Source organism: Wyeomyia smithii, chromosome 3, assembly GCF_029784165.1.
Source record: "Wyeomyia smithii strain HCP4-BCI-WySm-NY-G18 chromosome 3, ASM2978416v1, whole genome shotgun sequence".
Taxonomy (NCBI): domain Eukaryota; kingdom Metazoa; phylum Arthropoda; class Insecta; order Diptera; family Culicidae; genus Wyeomyia; species Wyeomyia smithii.
The window spans coordinates 13,400,181-13,414,403 of NC_073696.1; the positions used below are offsets into that span (position 1 = coordinate 13,400,181).

Genomic DNA, 14,223 nt, shown 5'->3' on the forward strand with positions numbered 1-14,223 from the left:
AAAAATTACAATGAAAAATAGAGAAGAGACTGATATGCGATTGTTTAGGCCTCCGAGTAGCAAAATAATCGCACACCAGTCTCACTTTCAACCTCTCGGTGTACTACAGTGCTTTTTCGATTTTATCACGGTCAAAACAAATTTTACCGTGAATTTGATGAAACCGTGAATTCAGCGGAATGATAAAAATTGGTTTATTTCGTGTTGGATTCAATAGAAATTTGATTTGTGATATTTTGAGTAAAATGATGCACTTTCATAGTTGAATGGAATATAAGTTCAAGATACAAATGAATGAACAAGAAAGATTAGCTTTCGATATTTTTCTTCATTGCATTTTCGCGGACTTTCTCACGGCTATTATACATGCAATATCAATATGATTTGTACTGCCCATTCTTTAGAATAGCTAGCAGAGTCTAATGCTTGCTTATGGGAAATTGTGGAACCGCTAGATTAATAATTTTTAAATCCACGCTCTATGAGGACCAAACTGTAGAGCTATTTGAGTTGTTAATAGATCTTTTTTCTCAACTGCTGGAATTATACGTAATTTTTGCTCAAAAGTCAATGAAATACGTATTTCACGGTTCATTTTTCTCAAAATTATGACATAAATTATTTGTAACAGATATAACATTTGGTTGCCTCAGAAAATTGATCAAATAAATTGAGTTTATAGAACTATACACATGCAAAGACACATAGCACAAATGAAAACGATGTTTCGAATACATTTTCTACAACTGGAAGTGCATTATTCTTGAGTTGAGGTTTTGAGGTTTTTTTAAAAAAAAAAGCGTGATAAAAACGAACAAAAACAGTGAGAAAATCGAGCGTGAATTTGGCGAGTAGTGATAAAAACGACTGTTGATAAAAGCGAAAAAGCACGGTACTTCATATATTTCTCAAGTTTATTGAATATGGACAGACGTTTATGGCCGTAGACAGCGTCTAAATATTCCCATTATTTACTCCGACTTTGAGGCCGTCGTTGAAAAAGCAAAATATATGGTTGAAGTCTTGGATATGCTACTGAATAATATCCTTTATAATGTCTTCAGTGACTCTCCCAGCTGGTTTCGAGGTACGATGCTGGCTTAACAAGCCAGTCGACGTAGGTTCGAGTCTCGGCTCGGGAGAGACTGTTAGTGTCAGTAGGATCGTAGCGCTAGCCCAGCAATTGTCCTGTACACTCAACAGTTGGCTGCGAAGTTCTGTGTATAATAAACAGAAGGTCGAGTTCCGATACGGAATGTAGCACCAAGGCTTTGCTTTTTATGTCTTCAGTGTTTAGTAATACTTGCTGAATAAAATTATTCCGCGTTAGCCCGTGCATTTAGCATATTGGAAAAGTGGTATTGAGAAAGGGAAGTTTCCAATTTCATTACAACACTTCATTACAACTTGACGGAAGACGACGGCGATGAAACGAGATACAAGCTGTTTTGAGTTCTGAGAATTTCAACTTGAATAATTATTTGAAGTGAACAGATCATCCACAGAAAATTAACCCCTTGCAGAAAGCAGCATTGCTCAAGGTTATTATCCCTTTGATTGACGAAACCAATAACCTTTCGGGAACGAACTTTCAGAAAAAGTTGCAGTTTCAGTGTCTACTTAAAATTATCTTTTGTGTGGAATTTATTTGAAATAACCTTGCAATTATTAATCATTCGATGATTTTTTAACAGTAAAAAGCTTGAAAAACAACACCAAGTATTTATTATATAGATTGTAGAAAAAAATATGGCCATTCTCAGAAAAAACATTCGGTGGGACTGATATGCGATTATTTTCAAGATGGGACAATTTGACCTCACATTTTTCAAATAAAACATACTTTTTTGTTTCCTTAATCGATAGTAGAGCAAGAAATATATGGAATCTGATGTTTAACTCAAAAACGATGAAAATCCATATGGGACTGGTATGCGATTATAGGCAGTCAAAGACCAGTCCACAAGCAACCGACAACACGTCTTATCTGTAGGACAGTTCAAGATGCACTGATTTTTGACTACAATAAACTATACACTATGGTACTCAGCGTTGCCAACCCTCCAGTTTTTCCTGGATATCTCCAGTTTTTTTTGAAAATCGCCAGCGAATAAGCTGAAGGTTAAATATTTCCAGTTTTTTGAAAGTTGTTCCAGTTTTATTCAGTTTTCTGTTCATCACCACATTTTTTGTACTCATTCCCATTACATATATGGTCTTTTCAGTATTTTGTGCATTTATGCCCCTCGGTTGTGAGATTTTAATTGAAATCCACTCAATTTCAATTACGCCAGTGACCTTAAATTCCATCAGTAAAAAATTTTCTTTCGGCCATTTTGGGTCACATGCAATAATATGGTGCAGCATTTTTGATCCGAAAATCAAATAAATTTCTGTAAAAGCTTCAAATTTACGTATCCAGTTTTCTCCAGTTTTTTATTTTGCATTCTTTCAGCTTTTTATAAAAAAAAGGTTGGCATCGCTGATGGTACTAACTAAATCAACGTAAATCACCGGCAATGTGACATGACACAATTGTTCCTAACATACCGTTCTGATTCAAACTTCGAACGGTCTCAAACTTCGAACACTTTACAATAAAAATCGAATTATTATAGCTAGTGTAATAAAAAGAATGATTATTATATACCATTTCGTTCCTTGGAATGTCCTTCGCCCAGTGATGTATAGCTCTTGAATATAAATGAATATGAATAGCACTTAATTGCAACAACAATGAAATAACAAACATGCTAAACCTTTAAGGTCGACGAGATAGTGCATTTTTCGTTGATTTTTTAGTGCAAGAAGTTATCTATGATATAAGTGTTCGAAATTTGATACAGTACGGTACATATACCGTATTCATGTAGTCTATATGAACGCAGCGCAGATTATATTTGCAATGATGGTAAAGCGTGGACTCATGCTGCACGACGTTAGAATCTCGGTTGAAATGATGAAGCTGCCTTCCTAATTTATTATTTCAATTTAGGTAATTGTCGTTGGTGAACTGCTTGATATGTCAGTGAGCGTATTGCCAGCAATTGTATATTACATCACTCAGCGGATAGGAGTTATAAAAAGGTATAAAAAGAGCAAATTTACTGAAGCGAAAATCAGATGGTGTTAGACGAGTCCTCGAGTTGGTTTGAAATTGTTGTGTTGTAGATAATCTTTTAGCTATTGCTTTAACAAAATTGACAGAGTGTGCTGCGCAGCTTTAATTCATTGTAGAAGATATTCATTTAATAACTGTGAGTGTTTAGTTTGATTATCGTTACAGGTGGAGAACCTCAGAAAATTGCGTGTGTGTAATCTGTATCAACTAACTTCATTCTGCGGCGATTTCAATTGTTGGTAAACTGTCTTGATAATTTAAAAAAATAGTATTAAGTTTATCAATGTTACATACTATTCAATAAAAAACATATATAAAACTGCACTTGCAGAAACTCATTCCAGTAATTTCCGCACGTATTTTTTGTTGATTAAAACGTTAAAGCAATTTCAATACACGAATAACGATAATTCGTGAGAAAAGAAATAAAAATGAAATAATGTTCGTTCGTGACCAGATACTTCGGGTTGACAGTTGAAAGATAATCTTCAATAAGCTATAACTGTTTCAACATTAGTTACAATTCAGCCAGGTTTGATCATAATATTGTGTACTTAGAACGTAACATCATTTCTAGTTTCAAAACTTTTTAACTGTATTCTTTACATTTTCTGGTTGATATGGTGGTAATTTTGCCTTATGTCGATATCTCCCCCTATCTCGATGTTTCCTTCCAAATTGGGTTGCTTAGCTACTCACGGATTTCTGATTTTCATATATCGGTCAAAAGAGTATAATTTTCTAAGCGAAATGAGATTTTCTAAAATACTACAAGGTATACAGCCCTAGGGTTGCATGAAATGGTGACGTGGGACTAAACACTGTAATTAGGGAATTTTTTGTTACAAAATATACAGAGCCTGCAGACAGAATCAAGGTGTTTGCTCAGCGATTGTACGTATTTTTATTTTCAGCTTCCCTGGAAATCAATTTTTTTAAATATATTCAACTACACTCGAAAGAATATCGTATATATTTGGCGATATTAGTATTTGCCTGTAGTATTTTTTTGTGCAAACAACATGTATTTGACAAGGCACAAGCATATCATTCCTGTTGAAAAAGCATCAAGAATTTCTCGTAATGCGTTAAAGTCAGAATTAATTCTATATCCTCGAAAACCAAATCCAATAATACTTACGTTATCGTAATAAATGGTTTAGTAACAATCAACAATTCCATTTTTGTTTTTTGCTTGACAATTTTTTTAATTTACCTACAACAACGTTCGCTGCATTACCAAGACTGCTAATATACATACGTTTATTATGGTAAAGCTTTGAAATAATAATATATCATCTAACAATTTAGAAATGTAAAAAGAGATTCAAATAAATCTTAGTACATAAACAAAAAATTCACAAGTATTCGCAGGCTCTTACTCTTCTATAAATGTATATATTTAGGTATTTACTCTCTCGATACTATCCGGTCACGATTATTTAGTGAATATCAAAGATAAAATTAAATGAATATCCGTTGCAAAAATTTACAATTCTTGTTGAGTAACTTTTGGTAATCATATTTATGAAATAAACTTTCAATCACCATCAACAGTAGCCATGGAGTTCTTCCTCGATTGCACACGTTTACAAATGTACGAACAAAAATGTACCACTGCAATACGAATAGTACCGCTGCAGTACGAATAAAAGTGTACTGCTGAAATGTACGAATAGAAGAGTACCGCTGCAATCATAGCCGACAAGAGACCTGCGGATCTTTACTCCACTGGTACTGTTACTTATACCGGCATATTTTCTTTCAAGACATCAGATTTTATTAGATTCTGAAAGCAGGTTTAGAAATTGTTCAATAATGGGGACTGTTTCAAGCTTTTCGGAAAACTTTTACCTTCGAGACATCACATTAGTCTAAGCTCATGGAAGCAAAAATAAATTTAACCTATTGGGACGGGGAGACTATGTCAATTTTTATTTCGATATTGACACAGAGAATATCACAGGGAGCGGATGGTGTCCATTTACGTCGTCTGTGCTAAGAATGCTCGCATGTGATTGGTTCATTGTTCGCGTAAATTTGTCATTGAAACTTTTTATCAATTTTATCGCTCAGCAATGAAATTAGAGTGATAACTGGCATATTACAAAATTGTTCTACATTTTATCTATCCAACAACGTATTGGTTATTGTTATCCATCATGTGGTTATGCTGTTATTAACGTTTGAAATCTGACGCAACATTTGCCAGTTTTATTTCCAATTTTACAGAATGCATCCCAGTATAGTAAACAAAGACGTAGTCCCACGTCAATACCTTGTAGACGGCGTTCAGCAACGTGATTGCACGGTAGTTGGAGCAATCCACCTTATAGTCTTTTTTTGTAGATGGGGCACGCTGTACCCACCATCCACTCCTCCGGTACTACCTCCTCCTCCCAATTCTTGGCAATATCCCAGTGTAGCGTCTCAGCCAGTGGTCAGCTCCAGCGGCTTTATTGTTTCTCAGCCGGCCGATCTGCCCTCTAACCTCCTAGAGGTTAGGGGTTAGAATTCTGTCGTCATCTGTGCGTACACCGAGATCTATTACCACGCCCTCGCCCCAGATCTACTACGTTGCCCTCTGCTACATCGCGATTGATGTACTCCATCGCCTCGTGATCTCGATCTTCCTCATGGCTCTTCTTCTTCCGTAAGACCGAGTTTTGCCTGTTCCGTGCGCGTCGGTAGCGCTCCACGTTCGCCCTCGTTTTGTGTTGCAGCATTCTCGCGTCACACCTTTTCACTTAGCTTTTGTCGGATGACAAAATTGCCCAGGCAACGCCAACCAGTTGTGTCCATGTTTCAACTGGTAGTCTATTGTATCATATAACTCGTGAAGGAGTGAGATAGGAACTTGTGAGGACCGGAGCTCAGTTTGACGCTCCTTCCAAGTTGCCAACTCACCATTTGAAGCCCAAATAGAACTGTCGGTTTTAGTGATTTTTACTCAATTTCTACATTCTTGAAAACAATTGCATTTCAACATTGTTAACCGATTCTAGTGATTATTTCGGATAAAATTTATTTTTTATTTAACATCTTACTAAAACCTTTGTCAAATTATGTTATAGTTTTTCATATTTCACGAGTTATCAAAAGTCCCCATACATTCAGGATTGTAAGAAAATGAAGCGAAGGTGTAAGTTTAGACGATCAACTTGCTTTTGCTCATCTTCCGATTAGAGAGAATACAAATCAATACAAATACAATCTCGCACAGACATTTTCGGGTTATAAAATAATAAGCTAATGAGTGAAAAATAATACGAATTAAATACATTCCTATTTGAATCATGATGTTTGGGTTATAATTTAACTGGAAATTGTTCTCGAGAATTTTAATCAATCTTTTCAGCATAATCAAACGATACGTTTGGCCACAGCTCTCTAGTCACTTTGGAACGTGTACGGCGTCTGAATTATTTTGACAGAAAGAAAGTGCAGCGAAACAAATAATTTTACTGCTACGTGCTTTTATAGTAGGTATAGGGTACATGCTCATAAAAACACGAATTCGTACCTATCGGTTGGCACATTACATCAAACACAAATTTACAACAAGCAAACGTTCCACAAATGAACCACTCTAACCCCGCCGTGTCTATCGTGTTTTCGTTTGCTGCAGCGAAACCGTAACCTCTTACATCCACTGCAAATAGCTTTAACATATTAGAAACCCATCTGAAACAGAAAAACTCATTGGACCCGGTTGAATGCGACGGCAAAGTAGCAAATTGAAATAAAAATTTATGGATACGAGGAAAACACCATCTTTTCGGTTTTACCCTATATTTTCTTTCTACCCACCAGCCATCGCTGCAGACTCATCCATTATGTTCCAGCGCCACCGATGTGGCTGCTGCCGACTCATATCGTAATTGAAGAGAAAAACTGATCTCGTATCGATGGTAGCAGAGCAGAGCGGCAAAACGATTCGACCGCTTGCAACTGAAAGGGGTTCGATTTCGATCCTAGATTGTCGCTGGCAGCTCCATCAATAGTCGTTTCCCGACCGACTGGTCATGGGCATCAGCGTCTTAACTTGCAAGTTTATGGGCACTAGTTTACATCAGCCATTACAAGGAAGCTGAACGCCACCGCAAGTCACTAAGTATCTCGGTTGTTGCCGGTAACCACTAGACGGTGGTTGGTCGCCTCGGAAACTGCTATCGCTGCACCAATTGCCATCCAGGAATCGAACAGCAAAGCTAATATCATTGATGACGAGAACTATTTACACTTTATGTCGATCCCGTCCTGCGGCCAACTGCCTTCATTTCCCACGAGTCTCCTCGCCAGTCAGGTGGAAGGAAATAAAAATACCAAAAAATTACAACCGTACCGTTGAACATGACACTGTTCAACAGCTCACTCGAACCATGTTAGAGAATGGGAGGGAGGCGACGGGCAAGTGGCTAGGACGCGAATCCCTCCGGAGGTATTCGGCAGTATCGTATGTGAAACGATACGAAACGTGAAATTGTGTATGCTTCTAGTAAGACACACATCACTAATAGAAAATGTTTTTACGGTTCAATTTCTACCGCCCGTGACTTATTACTACTTCCTTCTGCGTTCGGCAAATTGCAGTAAAATAATGCAATTTATGACTTATGTCAGCTTGCTTTATGATACAAAGGAAATGGTTCCATCGGATGAGTGACTGCTGTTGATGGAAGATGTTTTTTTAACCAATGATGTGCAACCAATGTCTTCTGTTTGCCTTGAACTTCGTATTGAATTCGTTTTTAATTGAAAATAATATTAAAAACAAAACAGCTTGAAAGTTTATAATAAATTGGACCTTTATAAATTTATGACGCATAGTTTCAAGTTAAACGATAAAATTTCTGCTAATCGCAAATGGCACCACAAATCTTTAAACAGCGATAGCACTTCAGATAGTCTCATAAATCCCAAAAACCCATTTGCACCACTATTCGCTAGATTCATATCTGTTCAGAACTTTGTACGGTGCATAATGTACGTTTACTTATACTTAAAATACTATCACTTTGCATAACAAGTAGGTAAGTGCGTCCGCATAAATCTCATATTCAGACACTACAGTCATTTCCGTCCCCCACATTCTCACCCAAATCCCACACCCAGCCAACATCAAATCACGTGTGTATTAAATTTTATGTCATTTTAAGTCTCCCCGCAGCGCTACACCAGACACAACGGAAACAAAGCCTCGAGATCCATAAATAAATATACATTTAGTTCTTGCCATGCCACCCGTATCGCTACCCCACCACCGCTGGTCCCACAATGGAAAACCATTTCCTTTCTGGAAGGTGTGATGATTCTACCGTTCGCGGCGTCCCCGAGTGGGATGGGCTAGCCCATTCTCCACCTGTGTACATATTCAATCCCGGCACGGTGCCTCTGCTCTACACAAAAGCGGTTAACCGTTCCGACACTGTACTTCTTTTCTTCATTTCAGAAACAATGATTTTCTGCGCAATTCGTTCTCGCACACGGATGGAGTTCAATCCACACGAGACATTCTGGCTGGAAAATATATTTTCAACAATGCAACAGGTGCTGAAATAATAAAATAATTTACAAATCTTTTCTCCTGGTTCGCACTTCAAGTTTCTCCATCCGAGCCACCGCCAACGCCAAGGGAAGAAGTCATACGTGTGAAAAGTTTCTCCCTCGGGGAGTTTATCCGCTATATTTTTGCCCCTGTCGATAGGTCCAATTTCCTTTGCTTTTAATTTCAAATTCTATTACTACTGGTTGGCAGCTTTGCTGCGTTGAGATTTCACTGTGATTTAAAGCACTTTCAGGCTCGAATTGAAAGGATTTGTCGAACCCGAGCGAAATAGCCGTTGGTTTCGGATATTTCTTCGATTCCAATAACATTTTGAACAGATTCAATATATTTTGTTGTGTTGATAATTTCAACTGAAAAAAAATTACAGCATTGAACAAAAATATTCGAAACTATCTCTATTCTCAAATCACTTTTCTCGAACGCTTACAGTTTCTCATCGCTGTGTCTGAAATTCGATCCAAGATCAATAAATAATAATTTGCTACGCACTTCCCACACCCCAAAAATGCACACTAAACAAACTCTCGCCCTAAGCCACACCGCTTAACGACCCCAACAGGTGAGAATATTTACGAGCCTTGACAAACATCGTTCACCTCGGCGTAACTGATTTATATCGACATAAAAGAGTAAATCACTTTAGGGCGATGGGTTTTTCAGGAAGAACAACCGCCCTCTAGCCACGAACTGCTCGTCGATACACACTTTAATACAAAAATCATCGTACTGCTGCGAAATAGAGCTTTATTGTTTTGGTTGTACGCGGTGGTTGTACGCCAGCCGGCTGGAGCGATTTGTGTGGTTTCATTCCAATGGCAAGCATCAGTTAAGTGTTTTGTGATTATGATATGTAGTAGAGGCAAAACTTTAACTGATGAAATTTGATGCCTCTGCACAGCTTGTGTATTCGACATACGGCAAAATTTAACTACCAATTTCGCTGTACACCTTTTATTCTGTAATAAATTTTAATAGTTCTATGCTGCTCAATTCTGTTGTTACCTTTTAAACTGAATTTTGTTAGGAACGTTAGAAAAGCATCGTAAACTGACTGAGGATCAACGAAGCTCTGAAAGTTATTTTTAATTTCTCCAAATGTTTAATTTCTCCAAATGTAAATTCTTTGAATGTTAAGAAATCATCGAAATAGATTCGGAAGACGAAAATGTAATACCTACATAATCTTAGTTGAAAAAAAAATAAGAAACATATTTTTTTCACATTCTAAAGATCTAGATACTACAGTTCAGAGTATAAAGCTAATCAAGGTTTTTATTATATATTTGTTAATTTTTCAAATCGACATCAAAAGCACTAACACAGACTTTAATATTAAAAAGAGGAGCACACTAGATTTGCTGAGAGTCACAGATATTTTCTTTGTTTTTTTTTTAATCCCAAATATATTGAGGGTGAAAACACAAAAAAAAATACATTTGCGTTAAAAAATGGACTTCTTTCGGATGGTGATAAAACTAAGACAGATAATTATGTTTAATAAATTTTCCATGGTAGGTAACTATATCAACTTATTTGCAGAAAACTTCTACGCCGGTGAACGAAAACATGAGTGTGGACATGTGTTTGAGTTCTTTCTTCTTTTCTCCTAAGTTTTCGCGACGAAATTGTTAGAATAGATCTTACGCTTCAGGTTTGCCCAGAAATTCTCGATGAAATGCTGATGGGGTGCATTGGGCGGATTCGCCGACTTGGGTACTACATTGATATTCAGTCACCCTATCCTTCACTTCCTTCGTTCTGGAAGTAAAATACGAAGTACCCTGTCAGTCGTTGCCATCCAGGGTGAGACAGGTCTCGTCGTCCATCACACCGCCACGTCGCAATTCACCGGGAAAATCGACTTAACCATCTTATTCAACCACTGCCGCTGCGTCATTGCCTGCAGCTCCGAGACCAGTAAACGGGACTGCCTGACGTGTATGTCCATTTTCGCCAGGTACTTTTCCACTGTTTGGCCGGTTGCACCGACCTCCCGGCCAAGCACACGCAACAATGTCGCCACTTTTCCCTTGGTTTGCCTTTTCAGCATCCTTTGAAGCTTCGGAATCGGGCTTTTTTGTGATGCTCGGATTGTTGTTCAATAGTGCCAAGATGTTGTAGATGCCGGAATGATGTCCGTCTTCGACGCGGCGGAGTTCTGTTCTTTGAACGCGCACACTTCTAAACGGAGTAGCTCATTGTTTTCGCCATCACGGTAAAGCCCGTAGTACACTCTTCGACCGAGCGTCAAATATTTGTCTCTTTTTGACAGATAAAAATTTGGTCAAAGATAATTATTTGTCACTCTCCGATTTTAACATGGGGCATACACGGGCAAACAACAACCATGATGTCAAATAAATTTGAACATTATGTCAGAAGGTCAAATATTTGACCATTAGACAAAGAGTGTACTACAGGCTTAAGAGTTCGGCAAAGCTGTTATTTTTTTCTCCCGACTCATGGTGATGCTGCACAAATAGTTTCGTCAATGCTTATGAAGGTAAATCCATGAAAAATCGACGATTTTTGTCAAGGCAAACGTTAACCCGAGTCAACCCGAATATTTTACTTTTTTCAACTTTGGATAGCTACTGCGTCCATTTATCGAACTAAACTAACTTGATGTGATTTTCTCCGTCAAGTAGCACCTTTTAGTGTTTATAAATACGTTGCCAAGTGATGGAAATGACATTGAATCCATTTTAAGTCAAAAAATGTTCAGTGTGTCAAATGATGCCATATGGCATCATTGGGTTGATTTGATTTAAAATTTGCTTCAATAAGTAAGCGTTAACCGCTCCCGGCGGGTGCTGCCATATGGCATCACCTAACATTCAAACTTTGATTCCGACTTAACAATCATTCTCGTAAATTTGGAAGATGAAACTATTCAGTATCGTTATAGAGAACAGATTGACCGTTAATGTGCAATACAGTTTATGTCAATTATGCATAGAGTTGATTAGTGATAAGATTTTAAAGTTTTTTTTGGGATAAAAACTGGTTTTTCTCCGCCGGGAATGGGTTAAGAAAGCGAAAAAAATCTGATAATCTCCAACAGTATAAAAAATGTTCAAAAAAAATTCAAGTTTTTTTAACCACGACCTATTTTATAAAAATTTGTGTAAAAATGGTATTTATGATTCATAGAGCCAGAACGGTTTGTTTGATAAGTGTTGAAAAATTATACATTGTCTTATTTTTGTTTGAAAAGAAATAAAAAATTTGTTCTTGTGAAAATACCAAAATTAATAGAATAAGAGAAAACTAAAACTAAAAACGATAAAATTTTCCAAATACACTAGGGTCTTTTCAACGCGGGTTATTTTTATTGGTTTTTTAAACGCAATATTTTTACAATAACGCGGATTATTTTTACGCGATTTGGAAGTTTATTTGTACGCGGTATCAAATAAGTTTAGTATAAGTAAATCTGCACGCACACGTATTCTCTAATGAGTGATTCACCACTCACCACACCACCCGCTCAGCTGTGGTGTAAGTAGGGTTGCCACATTTATACCTGTATTTTTTTTTTTTTTCGACAAAATCTGTTTCTCTGCATCTCGGGCCGAAAAATCTGTATCGAGCAAACTAAGAGTGTTGGATGCAAAAATTCTTACTTGGAAAATATAAGTAAACACATATTAGTGTTTTTTGCCCTTGCTTTATCTATTTTTTTTGATTTTAAACTTTCAATAAGTAAGGCGATAAATAAATATATAGGGTGATTTTCTAAGAATTTGGTTTTTCTTTTAAAACAAAACGCATAAAAATTACAAAACTGTATGAAATCTTTATTTGAGCCGATAAATTGGTTTATGCCATTTACTTTTTAAAGATAATTTCATTCAAATGTTGACCACGACTACGTTTTTAATGATCCATACGAAAAGTCCAATTTTGGGTCACTTTTTCGAGCATTTCGGCTGGTATCTCGCGAATAACGCGTGTAATGTTGTCTTACAACATTGACTGGAATTGTTGATGGCTTATCCGCATAGATGAGAGACTTAACGTAGCCCAACAAAAAATAATCTAGCGGTGTTAAATCGCATGATCTAGGCGGCCAATTCACCGGTCCATTTCGTGAGATGAATTGCTCACCGAACTCATTCCGCAATATGTCCATTGATTCGCACGATATGTGGCACGTTGCTCCGTCTTGCTGAAACCACATGTCAACAAGACACAGCTCTTCCATTTCCGGCAGAAAAAATCAGAAATCATCGCGCGATAGCGAGCGCCATTGACCGTAACGTCGCGATTTTGATCATCTTCGAAGAAGTACGGACCAATGATGCCTCCAGCGTGTAAACCGCACCAAACCCTGCATTTTTCTGGTTGCATTGGTGATTCTTGTATTGCCGCTGGTTGCTCTTCGATCCAAATGCGGCAATTTCGCTTATCAACATACCCATTTAACCAGAAATGAGCTTCGTCACTGAACACAATTTTGCGCGAAAAACATTTTTCACAGAGGACGAATTTTGGTAATAAAATTCGATTATTTGTAAGCGTTGTTCAGGCGTAAGTCTGTTCATGGTGAAATGGCAAACCAAACTGAGTACATTAGACTTTGACAGCTGTCAGAAATCCCGCGTGAACTGTCAAATCTGAATACACGGAAAACCAAATAGCAAAAAAAGTAGGAGGGTGGTATTCAAGACACGACCGCATGACGTTGACTACCGTATTCTTATAAAAAAAAAATATTCCATTGAAGCAAATAGTAGAGGGAATTGCAACGCTTCTTTTACAAAACTTCTGTAACAAAATTTCGAGGCACCAAAAGGTACCAGTTGCCGATTATTCTCGTTTACTGGTTAGTCCGTCGAGTATTCCAGCCATTTAAGTGTTTTGCAGTAGCCATTTACTACTAAAGCCACCAGCATAACGGGTGAAACCGGCACGAGATGACCGGTACTATTTTGTATTTCCTCCTTTCAGCTGCTATCACCTAGCGTCCGCATGTCACTGGTGCGGTTTTGGAATCAGAATGATGGGGCGCCGGCCGCTGTCGTAAAATTAACACCAACAAAAAGATGCATATTTGCAAGGTTTTTTCCGCTAGCAGCAGCATAAGCATCGGAAACAGAAAGTGACAACAACAATAACAACAAAGTCAGATCGATTGTATCCGTTAGTGTCGACTGTGCTTGGGAAGAGAGGTAGTGATTGGCTGCGCGGTATGATTTAGACAATCGATATTAATTACCAATTTTTCAATAGTGTATCTCAAACAATAGTTTGTTTTTGTTACAAAAATTTAACCGTAAAAGAATTTCTGATCGTTTTGATGCCAAAACCTCGAAAACTTGATTATAGATGACTGCAAAATAAGCGCTCAAAACCTGACCACTTTTCGCTGGTTTTCCCTGGTTGAATTACTAGATTTTCAAATTCAGTGGCCTAACTTCGATATAGACGTTAGTCAACGTCAAAAAGAGGGATGGGCTACATAAATGATGGAATGGTAGAGACAAATGTTTCTTGAAAGCTGCGCCGGCCGCTGTCATAATATTAACAC

At 37.5% G+C, this 14,223-nt stretch overlaps 1 protein-coding gene across 2 annotated transcripts in view; it reads left to right on the forward strand.

Annotated features, from left to right (window-relative positions):
- The first annotated feature begins 2,951 nt into the window (after positions 1–2,951).
- The window catches only part of LOC129726636 (kunitz-type serine protease inhibitor bitisilin-1-like), a 40,952-nt gene continuing 29,680 nt past the window's right edge, over positions 2,952–14,223 (forward strand). Inside the window, exon 1 of one of the 2 annotated variants that reach the window (XM_055683582.1) lies at positions 2,952–3,360. The gene's annotated coding sequence lies outside the window, so the exon portion shown is untranslated. The remainder of the gene's footprint in view (positions 3,361–14,223) is intronic. The other variant, XM_055683580.1, reaches the window with a different exon arrangement.